Genomic DNA, 27325 nt, shown 5'->3' with positions numbered 1-27325 from the left:
TATAGTGTTATCAAAACCTGCTGTTGGGCTTATGTTGTATTATTGGTTATATATTTCAATGGTTGCATACTAACATACCTTGTTGAAATTCTACCATTGTTGGCCTTTTGCCGTAACTGTTACTGGCATACTGTTACAGTAATGACTGTTATTCCATTTATGCCTGTGTTCTGTATGCTATGCAATTCTGTTATTCTTGGTTAAATGGAACACCCATGCATGCTGTTATAACTAAAGTTGATATGTGTTGTTTATGACTAACCAATACACATTCACCAACTGCAATACCATAGTACATTTGGGTAGGCTGATCCTAGCGGATCCACCTGTCCCACCTCATCTGGCCACGGCACCAGGTCCCAGCACATCTGGGATTCAACCTGGAGCTGCCTCCTCCATTGGTCCTGCACCACTCTTGTGTGGAACAACCTCATGGGATGGGGCTCACCCCCCATGGGTACAGAAAGGAAATGGTCACCCATAACCAGTTTCTAGAGTTGGTGCTCAGGGTCCTCCAGCGTTATTTGGATGACCGACTGTGCCAGATCGAGGGCAGACTGGTGTGCCTCGAGGGGCAGGCTGGCCCCAGTGCCTAGCCCATAGCACAGCCATCTTTGCGACTGTGAAGGGGCAGTGGTGACTGCCCATGGGTGGGGACCTCAGTCCCACTGTTTCCATCTGGGGGCATGTGGTCCTCTGATTCCCAAACACCCTCCCTGTCCAAGGTGTTTATCCCCCTCATGTGTCATACACTGCCCCTATCTGCTGTCTTGTCTGTCTGCAAATGCAACCTCTCCTACCAACTTACCTCCCCAAATGTACCTACAACCCTTACCCAATGTTCCACTCTCTCCTTAAAAGAAAAAAAAATCAGGCACCTGCCCCCACAAAAAAAAATGTCATTCCATACATAGCTCTCCATTTTGCCCCCACATACACTAACATCAATCAATCAATCAATCATCACAGGAATTAATCAAACAAGTTATGTCACTCTCACCCCTACCTGTGGGATGTGGGGCTCCAAATACCAAATTGTTCACAACATGCATAGCCATTGCTGTAGAAGAAATGGATAGCTATTGTCCTTTCCTACACTAGTCCTGCACATCCCTACCTACCTTTCATATTGTTTTTTCCCCTTGCTTTCCCTAATTTCACCACTTTCCTATCACTCCTTTTCTCTTTTCTTTTTTTTAGAAATAGCATGGGTTTAAGCGAGAGTAAGAGTCACTTGGCATCGCGGTGCATCATGCAAACTCAAGCAAACCAACTTCAAAATGCTTTAATCACCCTATCTCATTCAGGCACTGTTCTGCCCAGCAACAAAACAACCAGCTCTGGCAAGTCTCAAACCCACAACCCTCTACATTACAACCAGAGCAACACACCACTAGGCCAAATCAGTTATAAGAAATTCTTGATGCTTTTGTAAATATATTATGCACTACTGTCAAGTAACATTAGGAAAAAAAAAACACCACTGCCAAGAGTTGAACCCAGGACCATGTAAACCACAGTCAGAGCAATGCACCACTAGGCCAGCCAAGCTCAAGAATAGCACAACTGTTTTTACAAACATATCCTGATTGCCAGTCACACACTACTCATATATATATATATATATATATATATATATATATATATATATATATATATATATATATATATATATATATATATATATATATATATATATATATATATATATATATATATATATATATATATATATATATATATATATATATATATATATATATATATATATATATATATATATATATATATATATATATATATATATATATATATATATATATATATGGGCCAAATCACAGTGTACTTGGGCCTCTGATGCAGACACTGGAGCAGTACACAGATAAATAAATGCTGCTGGATGAACAGGAGGCCTACAATATCAGGTAAGCTGACAACTGCACAGACTGTTGCTGAATATCCGCAGTTGTGCCCCCTACTTGTGGCAGGGTTGTCATAAAACTTATTCTGTGTGCTGCCATACTGGCAAGGCAGTCCAGATTGGGATTACAAAATCATGACAGCCAGCTCAGTGTCACACATCATACCCATCTGAACACACATGTCCATGCTAATCCTGTGTTACACACTGTATGCATGTACATATGTCTTACAAATACACCTGCCATAATAATGACTCGGTAGGTGTATCTGTTGCATTTTTAGCATATGTCACATCTGGACATCCACAGTCCTGGCCCACAGCCCAGTCTGTGGCATGACAACTACATACATGTCAATACAACATAGGAATAACTGAGCCCTGCAATGTCCAGCAAAACTGGTTTCTCCTACCGCAGTCACTACCACCCACAGTAGCACACTAAAGGTCTGCAGGGTGGGACACCTTTCACAATTATGAATATGTGTACTAAATGTTGCCTACCACTCTCTGGATGGTACTATTACATAACATATGCACCACAGGTACATACTTCACTTGGACTGTTATGGGTACACTCAGTCAGACAACACAACAGCTGACACCACATCCTCACTGACAGTAACAGCTTGCTGTCCCCCAATGTCTTTACAATCCCTAGTCTGACTCCTGGCCAGAATGCAGCAACTGTGGCCTGCTCCACATGCAGCAGTATATCCAGCTACCTGCTACAGACCTAACATACCTCCAATACACTTAGAACAGGGCATCCACACAACAGCCATACATAAAGGGCTGGGGGATGTTCAGGTGAAAGGGACATGTGTCACAGTCTCCCCCCTACAAACATACACAACTGACAGACCAGCATCAACTGTAGCTGCATGCACATTCAGATAAAAAGGATATATGACACTCACATTTGCCTTTCTCCTTACTCACCCCAATACAAATTTAAACAGTACATTGCTAAAGAATTTGAAAGTCTGTTAACAATGGCGAGACATAGCATGCAAAACTATGGACATAACACATCAATCTAAACAGTGGACAGTATTTCCACCTACCCTCTGTGATTCTGTAGCTCCCACACCTCAATAATGTCCTCCTCACAGGCCAGGAAAAGGAGCAAGGTCCACATGAAGGCATTAATTATAGCACTGTGTTGCCATGCCATTGGCTAATGGAAAGGCAACCCAGTTGTTCTGGATGCAATTTGCAAGTGTGAGTCACAGATTGGTGCACAGGCAATAACCTGTTCATGAGCATTACCTACAAAAGGCAAGCCTCTGCCTATGGTAAACAGGTCTGACACTTTCTTCATGAAGACAGACTGTGATTCCCTACCATACTACAACTGGATTTCTTTTCACAAAGTAGTAAATCACTATACCAGGCATGTCATAGAATTAAGCATGTAATGAAATGCAGATGGGGGATGCAGTCATGGGGTAATAGGAATCTAAACCGTAGGTCTCAACAACACTTCCTGGACTGATATGTTGCTGTTAGTCTGCTGTCCAGTACCTATGGCCATCCCTGATGGCTCTGTCTGCAGTGACATAAATCATAGCTCTGACCCCTGAGTCACCCTAGCAATGGTCAGCTCACATATGACTGCAACTGGAGTGTCCGCTGTATAATACTGACAGTAAGTTCTGGCAGATACAGCTGGCATATCACATCATGTACTGTCATTGAGTCCCTCTCAGTCTGTGAATTTCATACAGGATTATTTCAAAGATTATTCAGGTCTCCCTGACCATTCTTGACTTACTCTGGCTAGGTCACTGTGTACTCCACACCTGTACCTCACTGCCTGACATCTATGACTAGCACACCTGGTGACCCCCTGCAGCAGGACAGCAGGTTATAGGTAGTAGTAGTGGGAGGACGATGGCTCTGGCTCAGCAGCAGTGCATACATATTTTACAATGTAAGGGAATGGATACAGTACCAGATATTCATGTATCATTACTGTGTCCCCGGGGGTCTGGCATGTCACAGACACATTCACCAAACTCTGGGGACAACCATCATGATATTGTCCAACTGGTGTTTGGAAATACACATTTGTCTGGCAGGGAGGGTCTACATCTATCAGGCACATGTACACATTCTGCAAACATCTGAGTACTCCAGATGTCAGACACCAATGAGGAGGTCACCCTACACCAGATATGCACTGCTCTCAGTTATTGTGCACCTCAGATGTTGCTAGAATGTCCACATGGACCTGTAGTACCACTCACCTATTTGTTGGATGTAGGCTGGATGACATGGTACTGTATCGTTGCCCATAGGGGACACCCAACAGTTAATCTCAGTGATGAGTGTGGACACATAACAACACAATCTGTCACAGCACTCAGGCCACATCTGGTATTCCTGGTACCATATGAGGTTACTAGGCTCTGGGTCCTGAGCAGCCATATGCCTAAGCCAGATGTTAACCCATGTTTATGCAGCTCAGCAGCTGATGTCCCTGTCGACCAGGGACATAGGTGGTATCCCAAGGGTGTATGTGCTGTTAACCATCCAGTTATCCAGGTTATGCCTGCAAAGGTGTAAGTAGCTATCCTGCCTGATGTGGACAGGGTGCACATTCCACCACAGGGTGATTGTGTGGGACATACATCTGAGCTGACAACAAGCCCAGTTCAGGTCACACCAGGTTGAGGGCGCGTGTGCGTGTTAACAGTCCCAGCAATGTGGAGTACATGATTGCCTTGAATGCCACACTGAGGCCACCCCTGAGGAGTATGTATGAAATCAGGTAGAGAATTAGCCTTATAGCCTATAGGTGTATGGTAAATGTTTGATGCCCTGGTATTCCCCGGTGAGGAACCTTTGTGAAGTCCCTAGCTGCTGCATGCTCTGTGTGATGTGAATGCTGAGCAGGGAATTATACACATTAATGGTCCTCACTGGGGGGAGTACGTGGATGTTTATACTCCATGTCCCTTGATGACATACCGTTATGTATGACATTGGCCATGTAGAAGGTTTACCTTACAATGGAAGCAACATTGTGTTGAAATGTCATGTTGCCAAAGACCTGCATCCACAGCACCCTTATGAATGATTGCATGCCTAGGATGTTGTTAGTACTGTGATAATATGTAGAGACGTCACTCTTCCCATAGGGGTTCACACTGCATGTCCTGGTATGCGGCTTGAGGCCATGTGTCTGACAACAGTCATGTATCTGTGTGAGACCCTCCTAGGCAGATGTCCACATCACTAGGGAATCCAGTGATTGCACACAGCATGCAGTCATCCACAGACATGGTCAGACATAGGATAATGGCTGTTACATGCACCTGAGATGTGTACATCACACATAACAGAGGCCCAAACACAGAACAACAGGTTACACACCTAGTTCTGGGTCAACCGCTTAAGGAGGATATCCCTATGTGGAATAGGTGGGTCTTGTCAGTGCACTGGTGTGCTACACTTATGGTAACATATGGCGTGATGCATACTTGGGAGTATTATATCTGTAATAGCCATATGGGTTATACTGTCACAGAGTTTGTCCAGGTCAAGGTAGGAAGTTTGCACTGCCCCCCATGGCTTTTGTAACTGTGTCATAGAGGTCAACTGAGTGCAACAGACATGAACCCTTCCTGGATAATGCCTACATGTGTGTAATGGAGTGTGGGCAGGTCACCAATGTCCTTGTTAATGGGGTTCACTAAACACTGTGCTATGGACTTGCAGAACAGCCTAGTTACGCTGCTGTGTCTATCATATGACTGAGTGGGAGATAGCCCACATGAGTCTAAAGGGGTGACCGTGATCGCCATCAAACAGCTGGGACAAAGGCAGTAGTCATTCCTCCTTTATATCATCATCTTCTTTCGGCAGTTCCCATTAAGGGTCACCACAGTGGATCATCTGTTTCCATTTCTTCCTGTCCTTTGCATCTTGCTCTGTCATACCAACCACCTGCATGTCCTCTCTCACCACATCCATAAACCTTATCTTAGGCCTTCTCTTTTCCTGTTACCTGGTAGCTTCATCCTTAGCATCTTTTTCCCAATATACTCAGCATCCCTCCTCAGCACATGTCCAAACCAACGTAATCTTTCCTCTCTGGCTTTGTCTCCAAACCTTCCAACCTGGGCTGATCCTCTAATATACTTCTTCTTAATCCTGTCCACCCTCATCACACCCATTGCAAATCTTAACATCTTTAACTCTGCCACATCCAGCTCTAACTCTTGCCATTTTGTCAGTGCCACTGTCTCCAATCCATATAACATAGCTGGTCTCACTACCCTCTTGTAGACCTTCCTTTCACTCTTACTGGTACTCGTCTGTCACAAATCACTCCTGACACTCTTCTCCACCCACTCCATCCTGCTGTACTCTCTTCTTCACCTCTCTTCCACACTCACCATTACTCTGAACTATTGATTCCAAATATTTAAACTCATCCACCTTTGCCACCTCTACTCCTTGCATCCTCACCATTCCTCTAACCTCCCTCTCATTCACACACATACATTCTGTCATAGTCCTGCTGACCTTCATTCCTCTTTTCTCTAGAGCATATCTCCATCTCTCCAGGGTCTCCCCCACCTGTTCTCTACTCTCACTACAGATCACAATGTCATCTACAAACATCATAGTCTACGGGGACTCCTGTCTGATCTCGTCTGTCAACCTGTCCATCGTCATTGCAAATATGAAAGGGCTCAGAGTTGATCCTTGATGTAATCCCACCTCTGCCTTAAATGCATCTGTCACTCCCACTGCAGACCTCACTGCTGTCACACTACCCTCATACATATCCTGTACCATTCTTACATACTTCTCTGCCACCCCCAACTACCTCATACAATACCACAACTCCTCTCTAGGCACCCTGTAATATGCTTTCTCTAAGTCTACAAAAACATAATGCAACTCCTTCTAACCTTCTCTGTACTTCTCCATCAACACTCTCAGAGCAAACATCGCATCTGTAGTGCTCTTTCCCAGCATGAAACCATACTGCTAATCACTAATCATCACGTCCCTTCTTAACCTAACTTCCACTACTCTTTCCCATAACATCATGCTGTGACTGATCAGTTTAATCCCTCTGTAGCTACTACAGCACTGCACATCATCCTTATTCTTAAAAATCAGTACCAGAACACTTTTTCTCCATTCCTCAGGCATCCTCTCACTTTCCAAGATTTCATTAAACAATCTGGTTAAAAACTCCACTGCCATTTCACCTAAACACTTTCATGCTTCCACAGGTATGTCATCTGGACCAACAGCCTTTCCATTCTTCATCCTCTTCATATTCCTCTTCAGTCCTCCTTTGTATATGGTTCCTTATAGTATTGCAAGGTTATGCTTGGGGTCATGTAGAATGAATCCTGTGATGTGATAGACTCTCATGGCAGATGTATACCATGACTATCACATGGCAGTGGTGACCTGTTCACTACATATAGGAGAAGGGGGAGGTACTGTGGGTATCATGATGTACTCATGGGAAACATAGAAGGTGCAGCCTAAACTGACTCTATCAGGCATCCTGTATGCTATACCAACAGCAATGGTATAGCTGTTGTCTCTGATCACCACAAGTGAGCAGCTGCAGGTGCTTCCTGTGCTGTTGAAGACATAGGTGCAGTAGAGGAGATGACTGTGTATAGTGGGTGTAGACAATGTAGGCTCTGTGTCTGTTGTGCAGATTTGCAAGACAGATCCCATTCTCATGTACATGCTAAGGAGACATTGTTTTAAAATGGGCACCTGCCCCTAATTTGTTTCGGACAGCGGTATGTCATCCCTGTTATGGACAGTATGTATTGCACATGCCCACCAGACAGGTGTACATATCCTATTAGAGGATGATGTAGGCATGTCAGGTATACCTGACTACATGCGTCTGTACAAATGCACATATAGGCGCTTGTATGTATGTGTGGAAATTGGTGCTAGTCCTTACTGAGGGGTTGGGGCTGTAAGGCTGTGTATACTCCCCCAGGAGGATGTATTCAATGTTGAAAGGGGTATGTATGGCTGCCCTAGGTAGATGGATATTGTGGGAGATGGTGACTGGAAACGTAACTGCATGATGGTTGCTTTGCCACAGAGGATGACACTGTAGGGATGCAGCAGTGGTAACCCATGTTGTGTAATGTCCACTGCAATACACCTTCACCTCATGTGGGGGTAATCCCTTGCCACTCCAAGGTGTTTCTACATCCACTGATGGTGGCTTTCTGGCCATTTGTGTGCTGGCATGGGTATATCTTACAATTTGTTATGGTCATTCAACTGACCCAGGATCAGGGTATAGACTCAACTCCAAATACAGTTGATGAGGTCAATATAGGTAGAATGGGCTTCCTGATCACATGTGGTGGCCGGTAGCTAGCTGTGATTTGAATAGGTTTGTGCTGGCAATTGTGAGCTGCCCTGCAGTGTCCCCTGTGCATGTTACTGTCTGTACAGCATGGAGGTGTGTATGTGTCTCATATATATGGAAACCCCATGTCCCATGGCATTACTAGCTACACTTTGGCTTCTGCATGTATAATAGGATGCTTGACCATCTAAGGCTAGGGTGCTCTCTGCATCTTTGAACCATAGTCTGTGTGACTGCACAGATGTCTGTAGTTCCCAGGGTTAAAAATGTTTGCAATGAGGGCAAAGTCATGTGTACACCTCTAGCATTTAGCAGCATGGCCTTCATTGTGTGCTGCACTGACACTTGTATGTTGGTAGTGATAACTTCAGCAATGTTACTAATGGAGTCACTATGTGGCTGGCAGCAACCACTGCCAGATGCATGAAGACCTGTGAATACAGATGGAGACCATCTGTTGCAGATCATCGTGGTCTTTTTACCATATCATCCTAGACTCACAAGTACTGGAACCCCTGAAATACCACAAGAGAAATGTGGACATGTTAAGGGCAATCATTCCCTGATTGTATTGCAGCATCTTTCTGGGTGACAGCATAATTCTGCATAAGGCTAGGTACATACCTACCTGGGACACATAATCAGTGTGCACACTCATGTCTTACTGCATAAAGTCCAGTGATGTACATGTCAGGTCAGGTCAAGCACACCAACATGTACCGTGACAGCTGCATGCAGTGCAACACCTCATAGCACATGCAGCAAATAACATGAAACATCTGTCTCAGGGGGGCAACACATGCTATAATGCCAGTATGTTGCTGATACCCACAGACATACTGTGCTGATAAATGGTGGGGGTATGATGTGGGGGTTAGCAGTGGATAGTGGTGGCAAAAGTGGATGTGCAGGGTCTGTACATAATGGTGAGCAATGTATGCATTCCTGTGTTGTGTTCCCCTGTTCATGTCTTTCAGGTGGGATGTACAGAATACACAACCTCCCCTTCTCAGAAGCTGAGAATGCTGCAATCATTGATTCTCTGAGACTCCATCACCAGGTGCTATTGGCAAGGAGCCACCAAAACCTGCAATAACGCACTGTCCTGTGGGCAGAACTGATAGCAACAGTGAATAATGTGGGCCATGGGGACAGGAGCTATGAACAGGTCCGACACCATGCCACTGATCTCATACACCATGCATGGCAAAGGGCTGTGGCTGTGGTCAGGTACCATGCTGGCACAGGTGCAAGCCCTGCTACTCAACTACAACTCTCAGCCACAGAGGAGTTCCTGATGAACCTCGGTTCAACCACCACCTCACAGGAAATCATCAGTACTTTTGTCATGGAGGTGGGTGGCACAGATTCCACAGCCGAGGAGCATCCATTTAAGGCCCCAGTAGGCATCACGTCAATACTGTAGCATTCATAGTGGCAGCCTCTGCATACTTGCATTTGTGGGTGGGGTTTTGTAATGCACACATGTGTACACATAATGTGAATGTCAGCAATTTGGGTAGTATCACAGCTTGTAGTGTACATGTTCATAAATGCAGATATCATCCTGTACCAAACGCCACATGTGTGTGTGAGGATATACCTCTACCCCACAAATCCATAAGTACCCCCGGTATGTCTGGGGTACATCAACCTGTAGCCAGTGAGTGTGGGACTGTCATGCTGTGGCTCACCTATACCCTAGGCATGTTAAGGGTTGCCAGTTTTCCGTGCACACAGCTGTTAACCGTAGCCATATTGCAATATGTGCATGCTCACTTGTGGTGGGGTTCACTGCAGTGTATCACATTGGTAATCACAGGAGCATATTTGCAGGAGCTGTAACATACTGGCACATAGGTTTGTACAGGTGTAGTCACTGTGCTATACAGGGGTACATTAGTATTGTGTACACAGATGGACTGTGTGTTAGGTGAAGGTCCATCACATACTCCCACTTCTCATGTATCTCACAGGTGTATAGTAGTAGCAACATTAACTGGAAGTAGCTACACTGCATTTTGTTGAGGGCCTGTCCAGAGTGTTTCTGTTGTGGTCTGATTGTGTGCATGGCATAAGTCAGAAGGTGTGGTCTGTGTAATGAGTTTGTGGCACCTCACGTGTGTGTGTGTGTGTGTGTGTGTGTGTGTGTGTGTGTGTGTGTGTGTGTGTGTGTGTGTGTGTGTGTGTGTGTGTGTGTGTGTGTGTGTGTATCAGCAAACATTATACTGCAGGAATTAATATAGTTATGTTGTCTTCCCTCACATGTATAGGTTGAATATAGTACAGGTAATGGCAGTTTGTAGTGTTATGGGATAAGACCAGCTTATTAAAATGTATATTAATTTCAATTTATTAATGATGCTATAATATGGTTGTTAAAAAGCAAATATAATTTGTATGCAGGGCTAGGAAAAATACAGCTTCATAAGCTACAGTATTTCTGTTTCTTAAACTGCATTCTTTTAGTATGTAATAAGAGAGAGAATAGTATGTGTTGCATGAAGTCGAGGCATATAGCTACTACAAAAGGAATTTGTTAGCTTGACTCCTCCAGGCTAGGAATGTGTTGTTGCTAGGGCAGGTTTTAAACATTTAAGGTCAGAAACAAGACCTCTTTGGAAGCAGGTGGATCATGTATAGAAAGGTGTTCATGTGAAGTCCGAGGTGAAAATCATGAGGGATGAGGACATTTGCAAAGTTTTCTATTTGTCAAAGTAACTGTAACATAATAAAACTGCATGACCAATTTGATAAAAAAATGTATAAAAGTACAGTTTTACTCTGTAAAATGAGAATGCTTCATCTAAGGTTATAAAGATAATCTCCCAGTGCTGTAATAATAAAATTTCTGTTTGCACATCCTAAAGTGTTATTCCTGACTGAAGGCATATAAGGTAAATTCTTAATATTATTTATTTATGACTATAACAATTTGATGCCTTTCTCTGCATCTGAACTTTGGTATTGCTGCAGGGCAGTTCTTGAATAGGGCCCATCACAGATTTTCTGTGAATTCCACACTGCTTTGTATGGAATAGTCAAGAGACTAAGAAGCACAGCTATTCATGGTGTGCAAGCATACTAGCTTTGGCAGAGAAATTGTTTTGTAAGGGGAAAGAGTTGATTTGTGTTTTTTCTTTCTTTCCTTTTAGACAATTTTATAAGTGCATCACTGTGTTTGTACAATAAGTGCATGACTGTGTTTGCAGTATAAGTGCATGACTGTGTTTTTGTTTGACTGAGTTGTTGTAAGCTATACAAGTAAAAGTAGGAGGACCCCACAGCAAACGAGTATAGTAAATGTATGTGCACATACAGTAAAGGACAAATTAACACAAGGAGGCACCTTGTGTCAAGGGCGGTACCCTCAGGATTGAAAGGTAAGAAGTATGAGATGTTTTATTCTGTCGATGTATAAATGTATGAGAGAAAGAAAAAAAGTTAAAAGCTAAGGATAAAGTTAAAACAAGTTCATGAGCCCACCATATGAGTGAGATGTAGACTGTAAAGTTAAACAAGTTTATGAGCCCACCGCATGATTGGGACGTAGGCTGTAAAGTTAAAACAAGTTCATGAGCCCACTGCATGTCTGGGACATATAGTATACAACAATTTCATATACCCATAGCATGATTGGGACGTAGACTATATACTGTTAAAACAAATTCATGAGCTTACAGCATGATAGGACATAGAGGTATGCATTGTTAAAATAAATTCATGAGCCCAAAGCATGCTGGGACTTAACAGTATGATTGTGTGAAAGTACCCTTAGAGGGTCTGAAAGACTGGTCAGTTCTGGACACAGTACCTATCCGACCCATTATCCTGACCACAATGCTGGAGCTGTAACTTTTGAGCTCACACAGGGATGAAAGCAATGGGCTGCTGTGGGAAAAGGCTGATCAAAACCTCTCCTTTATTGCTGCATGCTGACAGACTTCCTACCTTTCCCTCCCTATGTGGTGTATGGATTACTACAGTTATTTTCTGTCTTCGGAACTGCCAGGATCCAGGAGTTGTAAGGTAAGCCTAGCATTTTTATTATTACTTATTTATAAAAATAAGAAAATGGGAGCAAAGATAAGCTAGCAAGATCAAATCCCTGAAAAGGGAACACCTGCATATTTTATGTATTTTAACTATGGGAAGGAAGGTTGTAAATATTTGCATGACTGGTTTCAGCATACGAAGAATTGTGCTGGTGGGGTATTTCCATTAAATGGAACTTATGATAAGACTAAATTGCTGACATTGTAAGGTATTTTGGAAGAAATGAAAAGCAAAGTAAGTGGGGAACAAATGACAGCATTTTATTCTTGGTACAGAGAAGCACTTAAAAGGGAAAAGGAGTCAGCATTAACAGGGTTGCAGGATGTTAATAAAAGTTGTCGCAGCAAGTAAAAGAGGTTAAAAAGGCAGTACAAACCAGTAAAAAAGGATCCCTTTATCCTGTCTTAGCAAGTTTGGAGCAAACTGAGGATGACCAAAAATCAGAAACTTTTGAAGAGGATAATAATCCTCCAGTAGCTACTGCACCCCCACCCCCATATGCACCAGTACAGGTACCTCCTGTACAAGACTCTGTTGTTTCTCAGACCCCTACCTTTTGGTCTACTGTCCTTTGGACACCCAGTTTGTGTAGTACTGGTACATCTTGGACTGGTTCCCCTGTTCAATCTTCATCTTCTGAACAGGCATCTGCAGTCGAGGGGGGTTCTTCTTCCTATCCTTCTCAGATAGCTTCTACTTCCCCAACAGGGGCATTAGTATTTGACACTCCTGTATTTCACCATACACACTCACATGATGTGCAACAAGAGATTACAACCTCTGGAGGGGATCTATTGGCACATCTCAGGAAAACTTTGGGGGCAAACTTGTTCATTGTCATTGGACCCCTGCTGATTTGCATACTATGTTAAACATTTTCCAAATATTAGAAAAGATCTATTAAAATTTGAAGAATAATTAAAAACTATAATAGAATGTTACAATCCTACTTTGACAAATTTAAATCACCTGCTGAGGGTAGTTACTTCAAATGAAATAAGAAAGCAGTTACTGAAAAAGGCTGAAATAACACTCTCATAGAAAATGCATTAACAGATAAACAAACAACATTGTTAAACAAGATTATGGATGTGTGTCAAGTTAAGACTGACTAGTCTAAAATACAGGCATATAAACAAGATAAAGGGGAAGCCCCTGCAGACTATTTCAGTCACCTTAAAACAGTATTTGCTAGACATTCAGGAATACCAGACCCAAAAGAGCAAGCTAAACCAGCTATTGGAGCAGCCTTTGAGCAGGGTCTGCAAGCCCCTGTGCAAAATCAAATAAAACAGGTACTCATAGATGGGAAGGAAAGGACTTAGAGTCTTTATTAAGTGCTGCAATCACTGTACAGAATATCAGGAAAAATGAAGGAAGGATACTGAGGATAAGCTGTTAACTTTACAAATCAGGCTGGTGGAAAACCCAAGGGGTTGAGGTAGATGCAAGGGTAGGGTTAGAGGAATTGCTAGAGGATTTAGCAAAAGTGAAAAGTCAGGAAAGGATATTTATAAATTTGTACAAGACTTAAGGGCTGTAATTAATGCAGTACTACCTACTTTTCCTGTTGTTCCAAATCCAACAACAGTACTGAGTTGTATACCACTTACAGCTAGTTACTTTTCTGTGATAGATTTATGTTCAGCATTCTTTTCTATACCTATTCACCCTGACAGTCAGTTTCTGTTTGCTTTCACTTATCAGGGACATAAATATACATGGACATGGTTACCACAAGGATATACTGAATCTCCTTCATTATTTTCTCAAATTCTAAAAAAGGATTTGGAGAATGTGACATTTCCGGGTGGGTCTGTGTTAGTACAATATGTAGATGATTTACTGATAGCTTCAAACTCCTTTCAACAATGTCAGCAGGATACCTTGCATCTTCTGATTATCCTTGCTGAAAAGGGATACAAAGTGTCTAGAGAAAAACTACAGCTGTGGTCATCTCAGGTGTGTTGTCTTGGTCATTTAATATCCCAGGGTAGCAGACAAGTGTTACCATCTCGTACTGATACAATATCTAAGGCCTCACGACCAACTACTCAGAGACAGCTTAGATATTTCCTAGGTATGACAGGATACTATAGACCAGGGGTGTCCAACCTTTTCAGTTGCAAGGGCCGCATTGAGTCAACAGAAATGGTCTGGGGGCAAACGGCAAGTGAGGACCAAAAAAAAAAATGTCTCTCACATTAACTGAAGAGCAAAAAATAAATAAATAAATAAAAGAGCAAAAGACCCCAGGTTTATGCGGACTAATACAAAGTCAGCCCACTGGCTGTATTGTAGGTGAATTTGAACAATAAATAAATTAATAAATGCATAATATTTGCCCTAAAATTCAATATCTCATTCTAATTATTAAAAAACTGTTAAATCTAACATCTTAGTTTATCATATTGCAGGTTAAATTACATACAAAAATACAAGTCATTTCACAGTGCAGTTTTTCTGTTACATATTTTACAAAGCTAACAAATGTGTTATCAAACCAGAAATAAAAGTATGTCTCTATCCTAGCAACACAGGCCCATGCAGGAAAATGAGCTGTCTTTGCTTAAACTTAAAGCCATGGTGCAGCTAAGTGTTGCATCACTGGCCCAGTCCCATCTATCCTCCTATGAAGGTCTTTCATTCCACACTATTATATTTTAAAATTTACAGGCTCTGTGTTAGTAGTGCATAGATAGAGTTTTCTTGCAGTTTTAATATATATCCAGGTTACCTACTCAATGCCAACATTTGTCTGTACATTTCTGTAGAACACTTGCATTCTAAAAGCTGAACTTAACTTTGTATATGCTTCTGTGTGTACGCTTCAGAATAATGCATGGCTGTATTGGGATAGAACTGTGGTAGAAAAAGCACTACTAGCTTATTATTCTCCATACATTATGCATAGGTCTGGGCTGTTTGGATATCTCCAGGTTATTTTCCCATCTAACCTGACATTTTTCTATGCAGGCAAGTGAAATTTATTAATACACCAGAGACAGTACATATGTAAAATCACAAGGTTTATTTAAGTGAGACATAAACCAAAACTTCAGCCCACATGACTTTGCAGCTTCAAAACAAGACAGAGTACCTTAACTGCTTCTCAATAGCAAGGTTCAGTTCACACAGCACAATTCAGGAAAAATGAAGTCTTTTAACACACTCCAAAGCCCAAGGAAGCAGCCCTTTCCCAGACCCAACTTTCAGCTCAAAGAAAAACATCCACTTTAAATCAACAGGTAGCCCCCAAATGAGATGTCACTTGATGCTTCCAAGCTTTCATTAAAGCACTACTAACGGACATCACAGAGTGAAACACCTGTGCCTTACTGTCCCTGATCACGACTGGTGTAGCTTCCCAAATGCAACGGCACATCTGTGTTACAAAGCGTCGCACATACTAGTGCAACCCTAATTTAACGTTATAACCTTGCCATACACTGCAGAATCGAAGCGCTCCTGTTGAAATAATTGCCTTCACTAATTTACGTACTACATCAAATGCACTCCTTAGCTTACCTTTTGCTATGTTGTAGTGTAGTCAGTGTGTACTGTAAAATAAAATAAATCCTCTCCACGATCTCACTCCTTCCTTCAGCTTTACCAGAACTGACGATAAAGTTTTTCGCATTGCGCACCACCAGAAAGCGGAAGAAGCTGAAAAAAAAAAAAAAAGAAAGTTGGCGAAAGGCAGAACAGCAAAATGCGTGCGGACATGTAAACACACGGAAAAAGTTAAATTAAAATTAAATTTAAATTTAAGGCGCATGGAAGAGCTCTGAGGGTTGGACACTCCTGCTATAGACAGTGAATCCCTAACTACGCAAAAATTGCCAAACCTTTGACAATTTTTTTAAAGCAGGATACACCAGATCATCTCCTTTGGAATAATGAAGAGAAAAATTCATTTCAGTACTTGAAGCAAGCTTTAGCTACTGCCCCAGCTTTAGGGTTGCCAGATTATAATAAACATTTTATTTTATTTTGTCATGAAAGAAATGGATTTGCTCAAGGAGTACTTGCACAAAAACATGGGGACAGCTGTCGTCCATTGGCTTATTACAGCACAGCACATGATTCTGTTGCAAAAGGTTTACCATCTTGTTTAAGGGCAGTTACTGCTGCTGCCATTCTAGTTAATCTGGCACAATTGTTGGTGCTTGGGCATGATCTCACAGTAGCTGTCCCTCATTCTGTATCATCTCTTTTGCTTAAAATGAAAACTCAGCCACTCTTGACTGCACATCTGACTAAATATGAACTTACACTTCTTTCTGATCCATCTATTTCTCTGATCCACTGTCCTGTTCTAAATCCTGCATCTCTGTTGCCTACTGCTGAGGATGGTGAAAAGTATGATTGTCTGTGTGTAACTATTTGCTTTCTCCTAGGGAGGACTTAAAGGACACTCCTATACCCAATGCTGACATGCATCTGTTCATGGATGGCTCCTGTGGAAACGATCAAACAAAAAAGTTGATCTCAGAAATAGCAGTCTGCACTGAAGAAACAATATTGTTGCAAAAAAGATTAGAGGGAGTACACTCTGCTCAAATAGCTGAGCTAGTGGCTTTGCAAAAAGCCTGTGAATTAGCCAAAGACAAGGTGGCCAATATTTTTAAAGACAGCTGTTATGCTTTCGGGGTGGTACATGATTTTGGGCAACTTTGGAGAGAGAGAGAGGGTTTTGACCTCTTCAGATAATCAAATTAAAAATTCAGAGTACTTAAAATCATTGTTCGATGCACTTTTGTTACCTAAGAGGCTGTCTGTAATCAAATGCTGTGCGCATTAAAAGGGACAGAATATTATTACCAAAGGTGATAATTTGCCAAACCAAGCTGCTAAACAAGCAGTAGTAAATTGTTGCAAAAATCTGTGTATTTTAAAAATAACAAACTGCAACAGTAATGATGTTTGATTTTGAAAAGTTGTCAGTCTTTCAAGCTGAGGCATCACAGGGAGAAATTCCAAGGTGGCTCAAGGATGGATGCAGAAAATCTTGTGATGGCATATAGCGACATCAGGATGGCCGACTGGTGGCACCTGCCTCTTTGCTACCTTACCTAGTAAGGGCATATCATCTACTGGCCCATACAGGTAAGACAGCTTTATTTAATCAAATTACCCAAAGTTGGTATACCCCTCATGTCACCTCTTTGATACTTCAGTATGTACAGAATTGTAGTATTTGTTTGGAATATAACATAAGCAAACATGCTAACAGCAAATCTGCATGTTTACCTCTACCCTGGGGACCTTTTGTTAATATACAGCTGGATATCATCCAGATGCCTAAGTCTAATAATTTACAATTTATTTTGGTGGTAGTGTGCATGTTCTCAGCATGGGTGGAAGCTTACCCATGTCGCTAAGCTGATGCAGTCACAGTTATTAAAAAATTGTTATCTTTTTTTATACCAAAATTTGGTATACCCAGCATTGTTAACAGTGACCAGAGATCTCATTTTAATAATAATAATATGTTTAAACAGTTATGTAAAGCTTTTAATACTAACTTGAGTCTTCACTGTCCCAACCATCCCTAGTCATCTGGATTAGTGAAAAGGGTAAACAGGACCCATAAAAATAAAATTTCAAAGATTTGTGCTGAAACCCACTTAAAGTGGCCCAAAGTCCTTAGCATTAATGAGTATGAGGGCCTCACTGAATGCCACCAGAAAACTGAGTTCATATAAAATATTAATGGGGAGACCCATGGCCCTTCCAGCTACTTCTCCAGTGGAAAATGCTGATCTAACTTTGTCAGATGATGCTATGATTTCTTATTGTAGGAGATTCCTAAAAAGTTTGCACCAATATCATTGAACAGTAAGATGCATTACCAAAGCCTCCTGCCCAGCCCCTGTCATCAACTACAACCAGGTGATTGGGTGTACGTAAACATTATCCAGAGGAAAAACTGGCTGAGCCCAAGGTGGAAGGTCCTGCTCACAACTTTGACTGTAGTTCGCTGTGCAGGACTACCAACATGGATCCATTCATCTCATTGCAAAAAGACCTGCCATGTGGGGACCGCAGATGAATCATCGCAGCCAACAGAGGGACATCGAGGTGTGACAGATAAATCATCTGCCCAGTGAAAAGATCAACTTCAGTAGCAGTCCATGATGATGCCAGTACTTTTGCTTTGTTCCTGCTGCTGTTCCCTTCAATAAACTGGTCGAGAGAAAACAGTTTCTTGCTGGTCCTTCAGCAATATGCCAAAAATCTAAACAAAACAAACTGCTGGATATGTTTGCATATACCTCATCATTCTAAGGCAGGGATGCCTATGATTCCCATCCCTGCATCACAGATGTCATTTGAAAAGGATCTTAATGACATCAGCTTAACCTTGCATGATGTAACTGATTTTTCAAAGGTTGTGACTCTTCAACTTGCAACCACACACATCATGAAGACACGTTATGCCAAAAATGGGACTGTACCAGTAGAAAAAAGCAAATGTAATGACACCAGGCATAAAAGTGTGTTAGACTCTTTGCACTTAAAGAGCTGTGACTGGGGGCATGGCATGGGCATGATAAGTGACTGTTACTACATCTGTGGTGATAGTGCCTACCCCTGGTTGCCTACAAACTGGTCTGAATGTTGCTTTGTAGGCTATATTACTCCTCCTATTCAACATTTCAAACACCCACCAGCAGGTAGATTGAGAAATAAGCAATCAGTTGACGGGGCAGAGCAAGTATTTTCAATTTGTAATCCTGGGTATGGAGTGCAAAGGACAATGCTTGAAATCACCATGCTTGCCCAAATTCTACAGGAGGTGGCCAACAAAACTTCATATCACATCAAGCTGGCAAATTGAGAAATGACTGAAATGTGAACTGTGGTGTTGCAAAATCAAATGGCACTTGATATAGTGCTTGCTGCAAAAAGGGGGTCATGTGCCCTCATAGGGAGTCATTGCTGTTCATATATTAATGACTATCATGATGAACAGGAACAATTGGAAAATTTCATGGAACAAAGGGCCAAAGAACTGGACAGCCGATTTAAAAATTGGAACTTTTTGAATGGCTGGGCAGTATTTTCGGTAACCTGGGAACTAGCATAATCTAGGGTATTGTCATTGTACTTTTTATTATATTTGTGATCATTTTGGTATTTTATATTCTAAAGGCTGTGATTACAAAATGTTTAACCTCACCTGCACATAAAATGCCACTGCATGCACAAATCAAAGACAGTTCTGTTTTGACAGAAACTGATGATGAATATTATGATGCAGAGGCATATTTTATCAAAGTTAAGAAAAATAAAAATATAATTATATGTATGGTATGACACTGATAGTGTCAGAGGAAGGAAACTGTTATGGGACAAGACCAGCTTAGTAAAATGTATATTCATTTCTGTTTATTAATGATGCTATAATATGATTGTTAAAAAGCAAATATAATTTGTATGCAGGGCTGGGAAAAAATACAGCTTCATAAGCTACAGTATTGCTGTTTCTTAAACTCCATTCTTTTAGTATGTAATAAGAGAGAATATTACTTGTTGCATGAAGTCAAGGCATGTAGTTACTACAAAAGGAATTTGTTAGCCTGACTCCTCCAGGCTAGGAGTGCATTGTTGCTATGGCAGGTTTGAAACATCCATGCTCAGAAACAAGACCCCTTTGGGAGCTGGTGGATCATGTATAGAAAGGTGTTCATGTGAAGTCCGAGGTGAAAATCATGAGGGATGAGAACATTTGCAAAGTTTTCTATTTGTCAAAGTAACTGTAATGTAATAAAACTGCATGACCAGTTTGATAAAAAAAAATGTGTAAAAATACAGTTTTGCTCTGTAAAGTGAGAATGCTTCATCAAAGGCTATACAGATTATTTCCCAGTGCTGTTAGAATAAAAATTCTGTTTGCATATCCTGAAGTGTTGTTCCTGACTGAAGGCATATAAGGTAATTTTTTAATGTTATTTATTTATGACTATAACAGTAGTGTAGTACTGTTATGCCCTGTAAGGTGCTGTCTGCTGGCAATTGTCATGGGTACACATCGAAGTGTATGTACCTTTGTGCCATGATGCGTTATTGCTGTTAGTACTGCTGACTAATTGTTGTCTCACAGACCTTGTTCTGTTTCTGTTCCAGGTGTCTGTGTGTCTAAGTCATGGGGAGCTGTTGCTATTACTGAAGCTGAGTATAGTGGAGTGGAACACAGAAACCTTTTCATTGCCAAGGTACAGCTGTATATGTGCATGTTCACCTAGGTGCATATGCGTGCAACAGTGTGTGAGGGACATGGGCAGACAGCTTAACCTTGCATGCATACCCCTTGACACAACAGGCTAGCCTTGATGCATGTCACCTCAATTTTCTGTAGGATCACAGGTTCATAGGTACAGAGGAGGTCACTATGTTCCTTTGTCCTTTACAAGCCTAGCCGTTATTTTATCCCCAACAGAATCATCAGTCAGCACCTGTTGCCCTTGCCATTGCTAGACACAGGTTGAACCCCTGGGACAGATGTTTTTTTTTCCCATCCACGCAACCTTGATGCAGTTGATGAGGGTATGTATGGTACTGTGTTTAACATGTTTTGTGAGTGCATTCCTGAGAAAGGGCAGACTTTGGGAGGCAAACCTATTTCTCCAGCATGTTTTTTTTGCTATCTCATATGCAATTCAGGCCTGTCATGCTTGTAATTCTCACAGATTTATACTCACATATATGTGGGGCAGCTGTTGGACTGAGCACATTGCCATCTAGCCATGCCACAGCCCACCTGTAGACAACCTGTCTGATACTGAGTGGGGCAGTACTGATTCCAGGCTGTCTGCATGGAACAGGTGTTGAATGACATGGATAATCTTCTTGAGTGTTAACATAGCCTTTCCAGGTGCTGCAAAGGTCTGCATAGGTACATGCCAGACCGTCCATGCTGATAATGTATTGTATTGACTGAGGACTATACAGAGATAATGTCCACATTTTGTCTGGATCCATTCCCTTTGCCTATGTGGTGAACAACGTACAAGCCTTTTCTGACTACTGCCACTACTTGTTGCCTGAATGCAACAGTGTTATAATCCTGAGCACCCAGGTCTGTCAGCACAGTCTGTGTGTTTATGGGGTTACTGTTGATGTGGGAAATATTGGGGCCCTGTCCTTGCCATATGGTACGATGGTACTGTTGTCTGCATTCAGCTTGAGGCCAGGACTTTGCCACTATTCCAAAATCTACTGTATGACTCCATTGCAGTGTGCTAACAGTAGTTTGTGGGTCAATGACAGAGAGCACACTATTTACAGTTGACACAACCTTAGACAGTACTACATATGTCTGTATTGGCAGTTAGCATTTATGTCTATATACATATGGGTCATTGGTGGCAGCAGCTTCCTCCACATGACTACATGTTGCACACACATAAGCAACATAGAGTGGGGTTGCTGCCTTATCCAGTGTGGACTGTGGCTCACATATTGTAGTATTGTGACAGTTGACAGGACATACTATACCCATGGCAAGTGCAACGGACAAGACTTCCCTTGGTTTGCTAATATAGCAGCTTCTTTGCATCACATTACCTTAGCTTATGCTATTTCTCATAACATTCAGGTGCTTGTGATGTGACATAACTGATTTATGCAAGTAGTACACAACTTTAGGAAATGTTTGCTGTCCTACACTCTGGGGACTTCTGCATTGTTTGAGTCATTGTCACAGGTCACAACTGGCTCAACATGGACTGCATCCAGTAGGGTTGGACAGATGATGGCCATACCTCTCACCTGTATATATTTCTGCAGACTATCCTGATGTTTGCAACATATTTTTGTTCTGTTTGTCATAACATTGTTGTTTTTGGAAAATTTGTGGCAAATCATGAAAGACTAACATTACAGAAGAATGACGGATATGTACATGTCAGATAGCATACCCTTCAGAACATGCATGCAAATGCACAACCTGCTATGATATATACTTTCTATGTTTGTCATAGCAAGATATAAACAGTTAGCCTAATATTTGGCCTTTGTCCCACTTTTTTGTATGGCTTTATCCAGATGTCTTTCTCTGAGGGGTTGAGAGGTATGCTGGTGGCCCTAACACAGTCATACTGCTGCAAGGGGATATACCTACACACACACACACACACACACACACACACACACACACACACACACACACACACACACACACACACACACACACACACACACACACACACACACACACATAAGGATTGCCACTGGGGGGTTAACAGGTCCTTAAAATGTTAGAGCCATCTCAAACACACACATACTGCAGCATGGTGACATGCATTGAAATACACATGCACACACAGTTGCCACTTTTGAGATTGCAACACCTACCTATCTAGTTATTTGCACTACAGACCGACATGAGTATTGCATGTGCCACAGTGCTATTGTGTTAGGAAATGTGTAACTGTGTTTCTAAGGTGGGTGATATCTGTAGGGGCCCTGACTAGGGTGGCAATTGGGGTGTTAACAGGGTAGAACAGGCACATAAAAATGGTCTAATCATCACACACACACAGAGGCAAGACAGCCATAGGGGATATGCATACAGACACACATGTACTCACACAGTTGCCAGTGTTCAGATTAAAACCCCTACCTATCTACTTGTATGTATTATAGTGCTACGTACATATTGCATGTGCCACAGAAATTATATGCCAGGGGCATACATCAGCACCTCTTACAGCAATTAATTTGGACAAAGTCTTTAAGAATGGTGGGCTAAACTCAAAAAAATAGGGACATCTCTCACATATTGCCCTTGCAAACCTAGACAACTGATAGGGTAACAGGTTTTACATCAGCATGACTATTCAGAATGGTATGGTGTCTGAAGCTGAAATATCTGTCATGATTTCTGACTTAAACTCTCACTGATTTACCAATATTTTCACAGAAAACCCCATTGTTATGAGACACAGACCAAATATATGTGGCAAACATTAGGATATTCTGCATAAATCTGTACAGATGCCTGGTTTAGCCTGGAGAGTTTCAAATGGTGCATCTAAGGTGGATGACATCAACAGGACCTTTAAAGTAATGCCATGGGAGGGGGGTCAACAGGCCTCAAAATTGAATAACCGACACACATGACAGCCACAGGGGATATTCTTTACACATACACACAGTATTACAATTTGCTGTATTGAGAATCAAACCCCTACCTACCTAGTTGTATGTGTTATAGTGCTAGCTAATTATCACATGCATCAGAGAGCTTATATGCCTAGAAAGGGTCCAACAGTGAAACTAAGGTGGATGACATGAACAGGCCCTGTAAAGTGATGCAATGGGGGATCAACAGGGTGGAACAGGGCTCAAAATGGTATAACCAACACAGACACACACACACACACACACACACACACACACACACACACACACACACACAAAAATGTCCAACAGTGAATCTAAGGTGGATGACATGAATAGGCCCTGTAAAGTGATGCAATGGAAGACATGACTAGGCCCTGTAATAGGTTCATAGGTTCATAGGTTTATACTAGGCTATCTGCCCTAAGGCATTTATAAGACTAGCCCAAATTTTTGTGGCTTACGCCACCCCTTATATGAAAAAATACTGTGCCCATTAGTTTGTTGTGCCTCTGTCCAGCAGTGACACAGAGATGATTCCCAGGGTAAACCTACGATCTCCCATCCACAGGTCTAGATTTCTCTTGAACAGAGTCAGCGAGGTGCTCTGCGTCACATGGACCGGGATTTTATTCCACAGCATAGGGAGTCTCTGAGTGATAAATCTATCCCTCCAGCACATCCTATTTATATCCGTGCTAAGGTTTAAGTCGCTTGCTCTAGTGGTTTTGGTGGATTTGGATTTTTTGAGGTGGAGCATGTCCATTAATTCCGGGTTGGACATGGCCTTGTATGTCAGGCACATGTCACCTCTGAGCAGACGGTATGCGACTGAATAGAGCTGGAGTTTCTTCAATCTGGCAGCATATGACAGATTTTGGAGTCCCTTTATCCTTTTGGTGAGGAACTTTTGGGGTCTCTCCAATTGCTGCAGATGTCTGGTGAGATACATCCCGAATGGGGCATTGTACTCGATCATTGGTCTGATAAGTGAAGAGTACAGGGGAACAATGACCTCACTAGATCTGGATGTGAATCCCTTCATGATCAGGTGGGCAATGTAGAAGGTCTTTCTAACCACTTTAGCAATGTGAGTGTCAAAAGAAAGGCCACTGTCAACCTGGGTCCCCAGGTCTCTGATAACCTCTTCTGTGCTTAGTGGATTGCCACCTATATGGTAGCTTGGGGTTACCTTGTTTTTCCTGAAGGGTATGACTATACATTTTTTGGCGTTTAACTTCAGGCCATGGCTCTGGCACCAGCTATCTGTTTCCGTGAGTCCCTTCTGAAGGATATCCGTGTCCGATGCACTTTCCACTATGGCGCCCAGTTTGCAGTCGTCTGCAAACTTTGTCAGCCAAAGTCCTCCCATGCTGGCCTGTACTTCTGAGAAGTAGATGCCAAACAATAGGGGGCCAAGGACCGAGCCCTGTGGGACACCACTTGTGACCGGCTTGGAGTCTGACACAGCGCCAGCAACTCTAACCCTGTGGGTTCTGTCCTTAAGCCAGTTTGCAACCCATCTTGTGACATATGGGTTTACATTTAAGCTGGTAAGTTTTTCTACAATACCCGAGTGGGGTATTGTGTAGAAAGCCTTTGCAAGGTCAAGGTAGGCTGTATGGACTGCCTTTCCCTCATCAATGGCCTTGGTGACTGTTTCGAAGAGGTTGACCAAGTTCAAAAGGCATGATCTTCCCTTGACAAAGCCAAACTGGGTTGGGTCCAATGTCTGCAAGTCCCCTATATCTTTGTTTATGAGCTCCATTATGATCCTCTCCATAGCTTTGCAGAGTAGACTTGTTAAGCTTATGGGGCGGTAATTACCAGGGTCCGTAGAGGCGCTGCCTTTGTGGAGTGGGACCACAGTTGCCATATGCCACTCCTTGGGCACATATCCTGTGGTAAGGCTGAGATTAAACAGCTGCCTTATGTGCGGGGTTAATTCCTCATTTAGCTCGTGTAGCACACAGCCGGGAACACCATCCGGTCCCATTGATGCTGTGTTTTTAGCTTTAGAGAGAGCAGCTTTCACCTGCGCATTTGAGATGTCCGGGAGGCTACACTCGGCTGGGATAGTTATCTCTCCTTTAGGGGGGGGGGAGAGGGGGGTGAAGTTTGCACTGAACCTGTCTGCCAGTATGTTGGCAATGTCTGTGGGTTCAGTGATTTTTGTATCATTTTGGACTAATTCTGAGCATATCTGGGAGTTTCCACCCAGGTTCCTAATGTGATGCAATGGGGGTCAACAGGGCTCAAAATGGTCACACACACACACACACACACACACACACACACACACACACACACACACACACACACACACACACACACACACACACACACCAGTTGTCAGTGCTGAGAGTGGAACCCCTACCTACCTACCTACTTGTATGTACTACAGTGCTATGTACTTATCACATGTGCCACTGAGCTTATATCTTTGAAGACTGTCCAACATTGCTTCTAAGGTGAATGACATCTACAGGCCTTGTAAAGAAGGACAATGGGGTTTTACTAGTTGGAACAGGCCTCAAAATGGTATTACCTATAAACACACACACAGTTGCCAGTGCTGAGAATAGAGCCCCTACCTATTTATTTGCATGTACTATAGTGTTACGTACTTTTCGCATGCACTATGGATCTTATATGGCTGGAGATGGTCCAACTGTGCTTCTAAGGTGAATGACATTAGCAGGCCTTGTAAAGCAGGCCAATGGGTGATTTAGTGGGTGGAAAAGACCTCAGAATGCTATTACCTACAAATATACACAGACACACAGTTGTCAGTGCTGAGATTTGACCCCCTACCTATCTAGATGCATGTACTATAGTGCTACATACCTATCGCATGTGTGACAAAACTTACATTGTTGAATAGTGTAGAACAGTGCTTCTAAGGTGAATGACATCTTCATGTCTGGTAAAGTAGTGCAATTGTGGGTTACCAGGGTGGAACAGGCCTTAAAATGTATTGGTATTGCACACACATAGGCAGGAAATACAAACAGCCAAAAGAGGGCATACTTAAACACACGCACACATACACACACTCACACCAGTTGTCAGTGCTGAGAGTGGAACCCCTACCTACCTACTTGTCTGTACTAAAGTGCTATGTGCTTATCACATGTGCCACTGAGCTTATATCTTTGAAGACCGTCCAACGGTGCTTCTAAGGTGAATGACATCTACAGGCCTTGTAAAGAATGTCAATGGTGGATTTACTAGTTGGAACAGGCCTTAAAATGGTATTACCTATAAACACATACACAGTTGCCAGTGCTGAGAATAGAGCCCCTACCTGTTTATTTGCATGTACTATAGTGTTACATACTTTTCGCATGTACTATGGATCTTATATGGCTGGAGACGGTCCAACTGTGCTTCTAAGGTGAATGACATTAGCAGGCCTTGTAAAGCAGGTCAATGGATGATTTAGTGGGTGGAACAAGTCTCAAAATGCTATTACCTACAAATACACACAAACACACATGCACACACAGTTGCCAGTGCTGAGATTTGAACCCCTACCTATCTAAATGCGTGTACTGTAGCGCTACGTACTTTAAACATATGTCATAAAATGTACATTGTTGAAGAGTGTACAACAGTGCTTCTAAGGTGAATGACATCTACATTTCTGGTAAAGTAGTGCAATGGTGGGTTACCAGGGTGGAACAGGCCTTAAAATGTATAGGTATTGCACACACATAGACAGAAAATACAGACAGCCAAAAGGGGACATCCTTAAACACACACACACACACACACACACACACACACACACACACACACACACACACACACACACACACACACACATGTGCTTA

The 27325-nt window shown here is 42.3% G+C and overlaps 1 protein-coding gene across 1 annotated transcript in view; it reads right to left on the bottom strand.

The window, feature by feature from the left end:
* LOC122814283 (calcium-activated chloride channel regulator 1-like) overlaps positions 1-27325 on the bottom strand; it is a 2127707-nt gene that overhangs the window by 680850 nt on the left and 1419532 nt on the right. The window lies entirely within an intron of this gene.

This window comes from Protopterus annectens, chromosome 10.part0 (genome assembly GCF_019279795.1).
Source record: "Protopterus annectens isolate FY-2018-M chromosome 10.part0, PAN1.0, whole genome shotgun sequence".
Lineage (NCBI taxonomy): Eukaryota > Metazoa > Chordata > Ceratodontiformes > Protopteridae > Protopterus > Protopterus annectens.
This window is presented reverse-complemented; position numbering and strand designations above follow the sequence as displayed.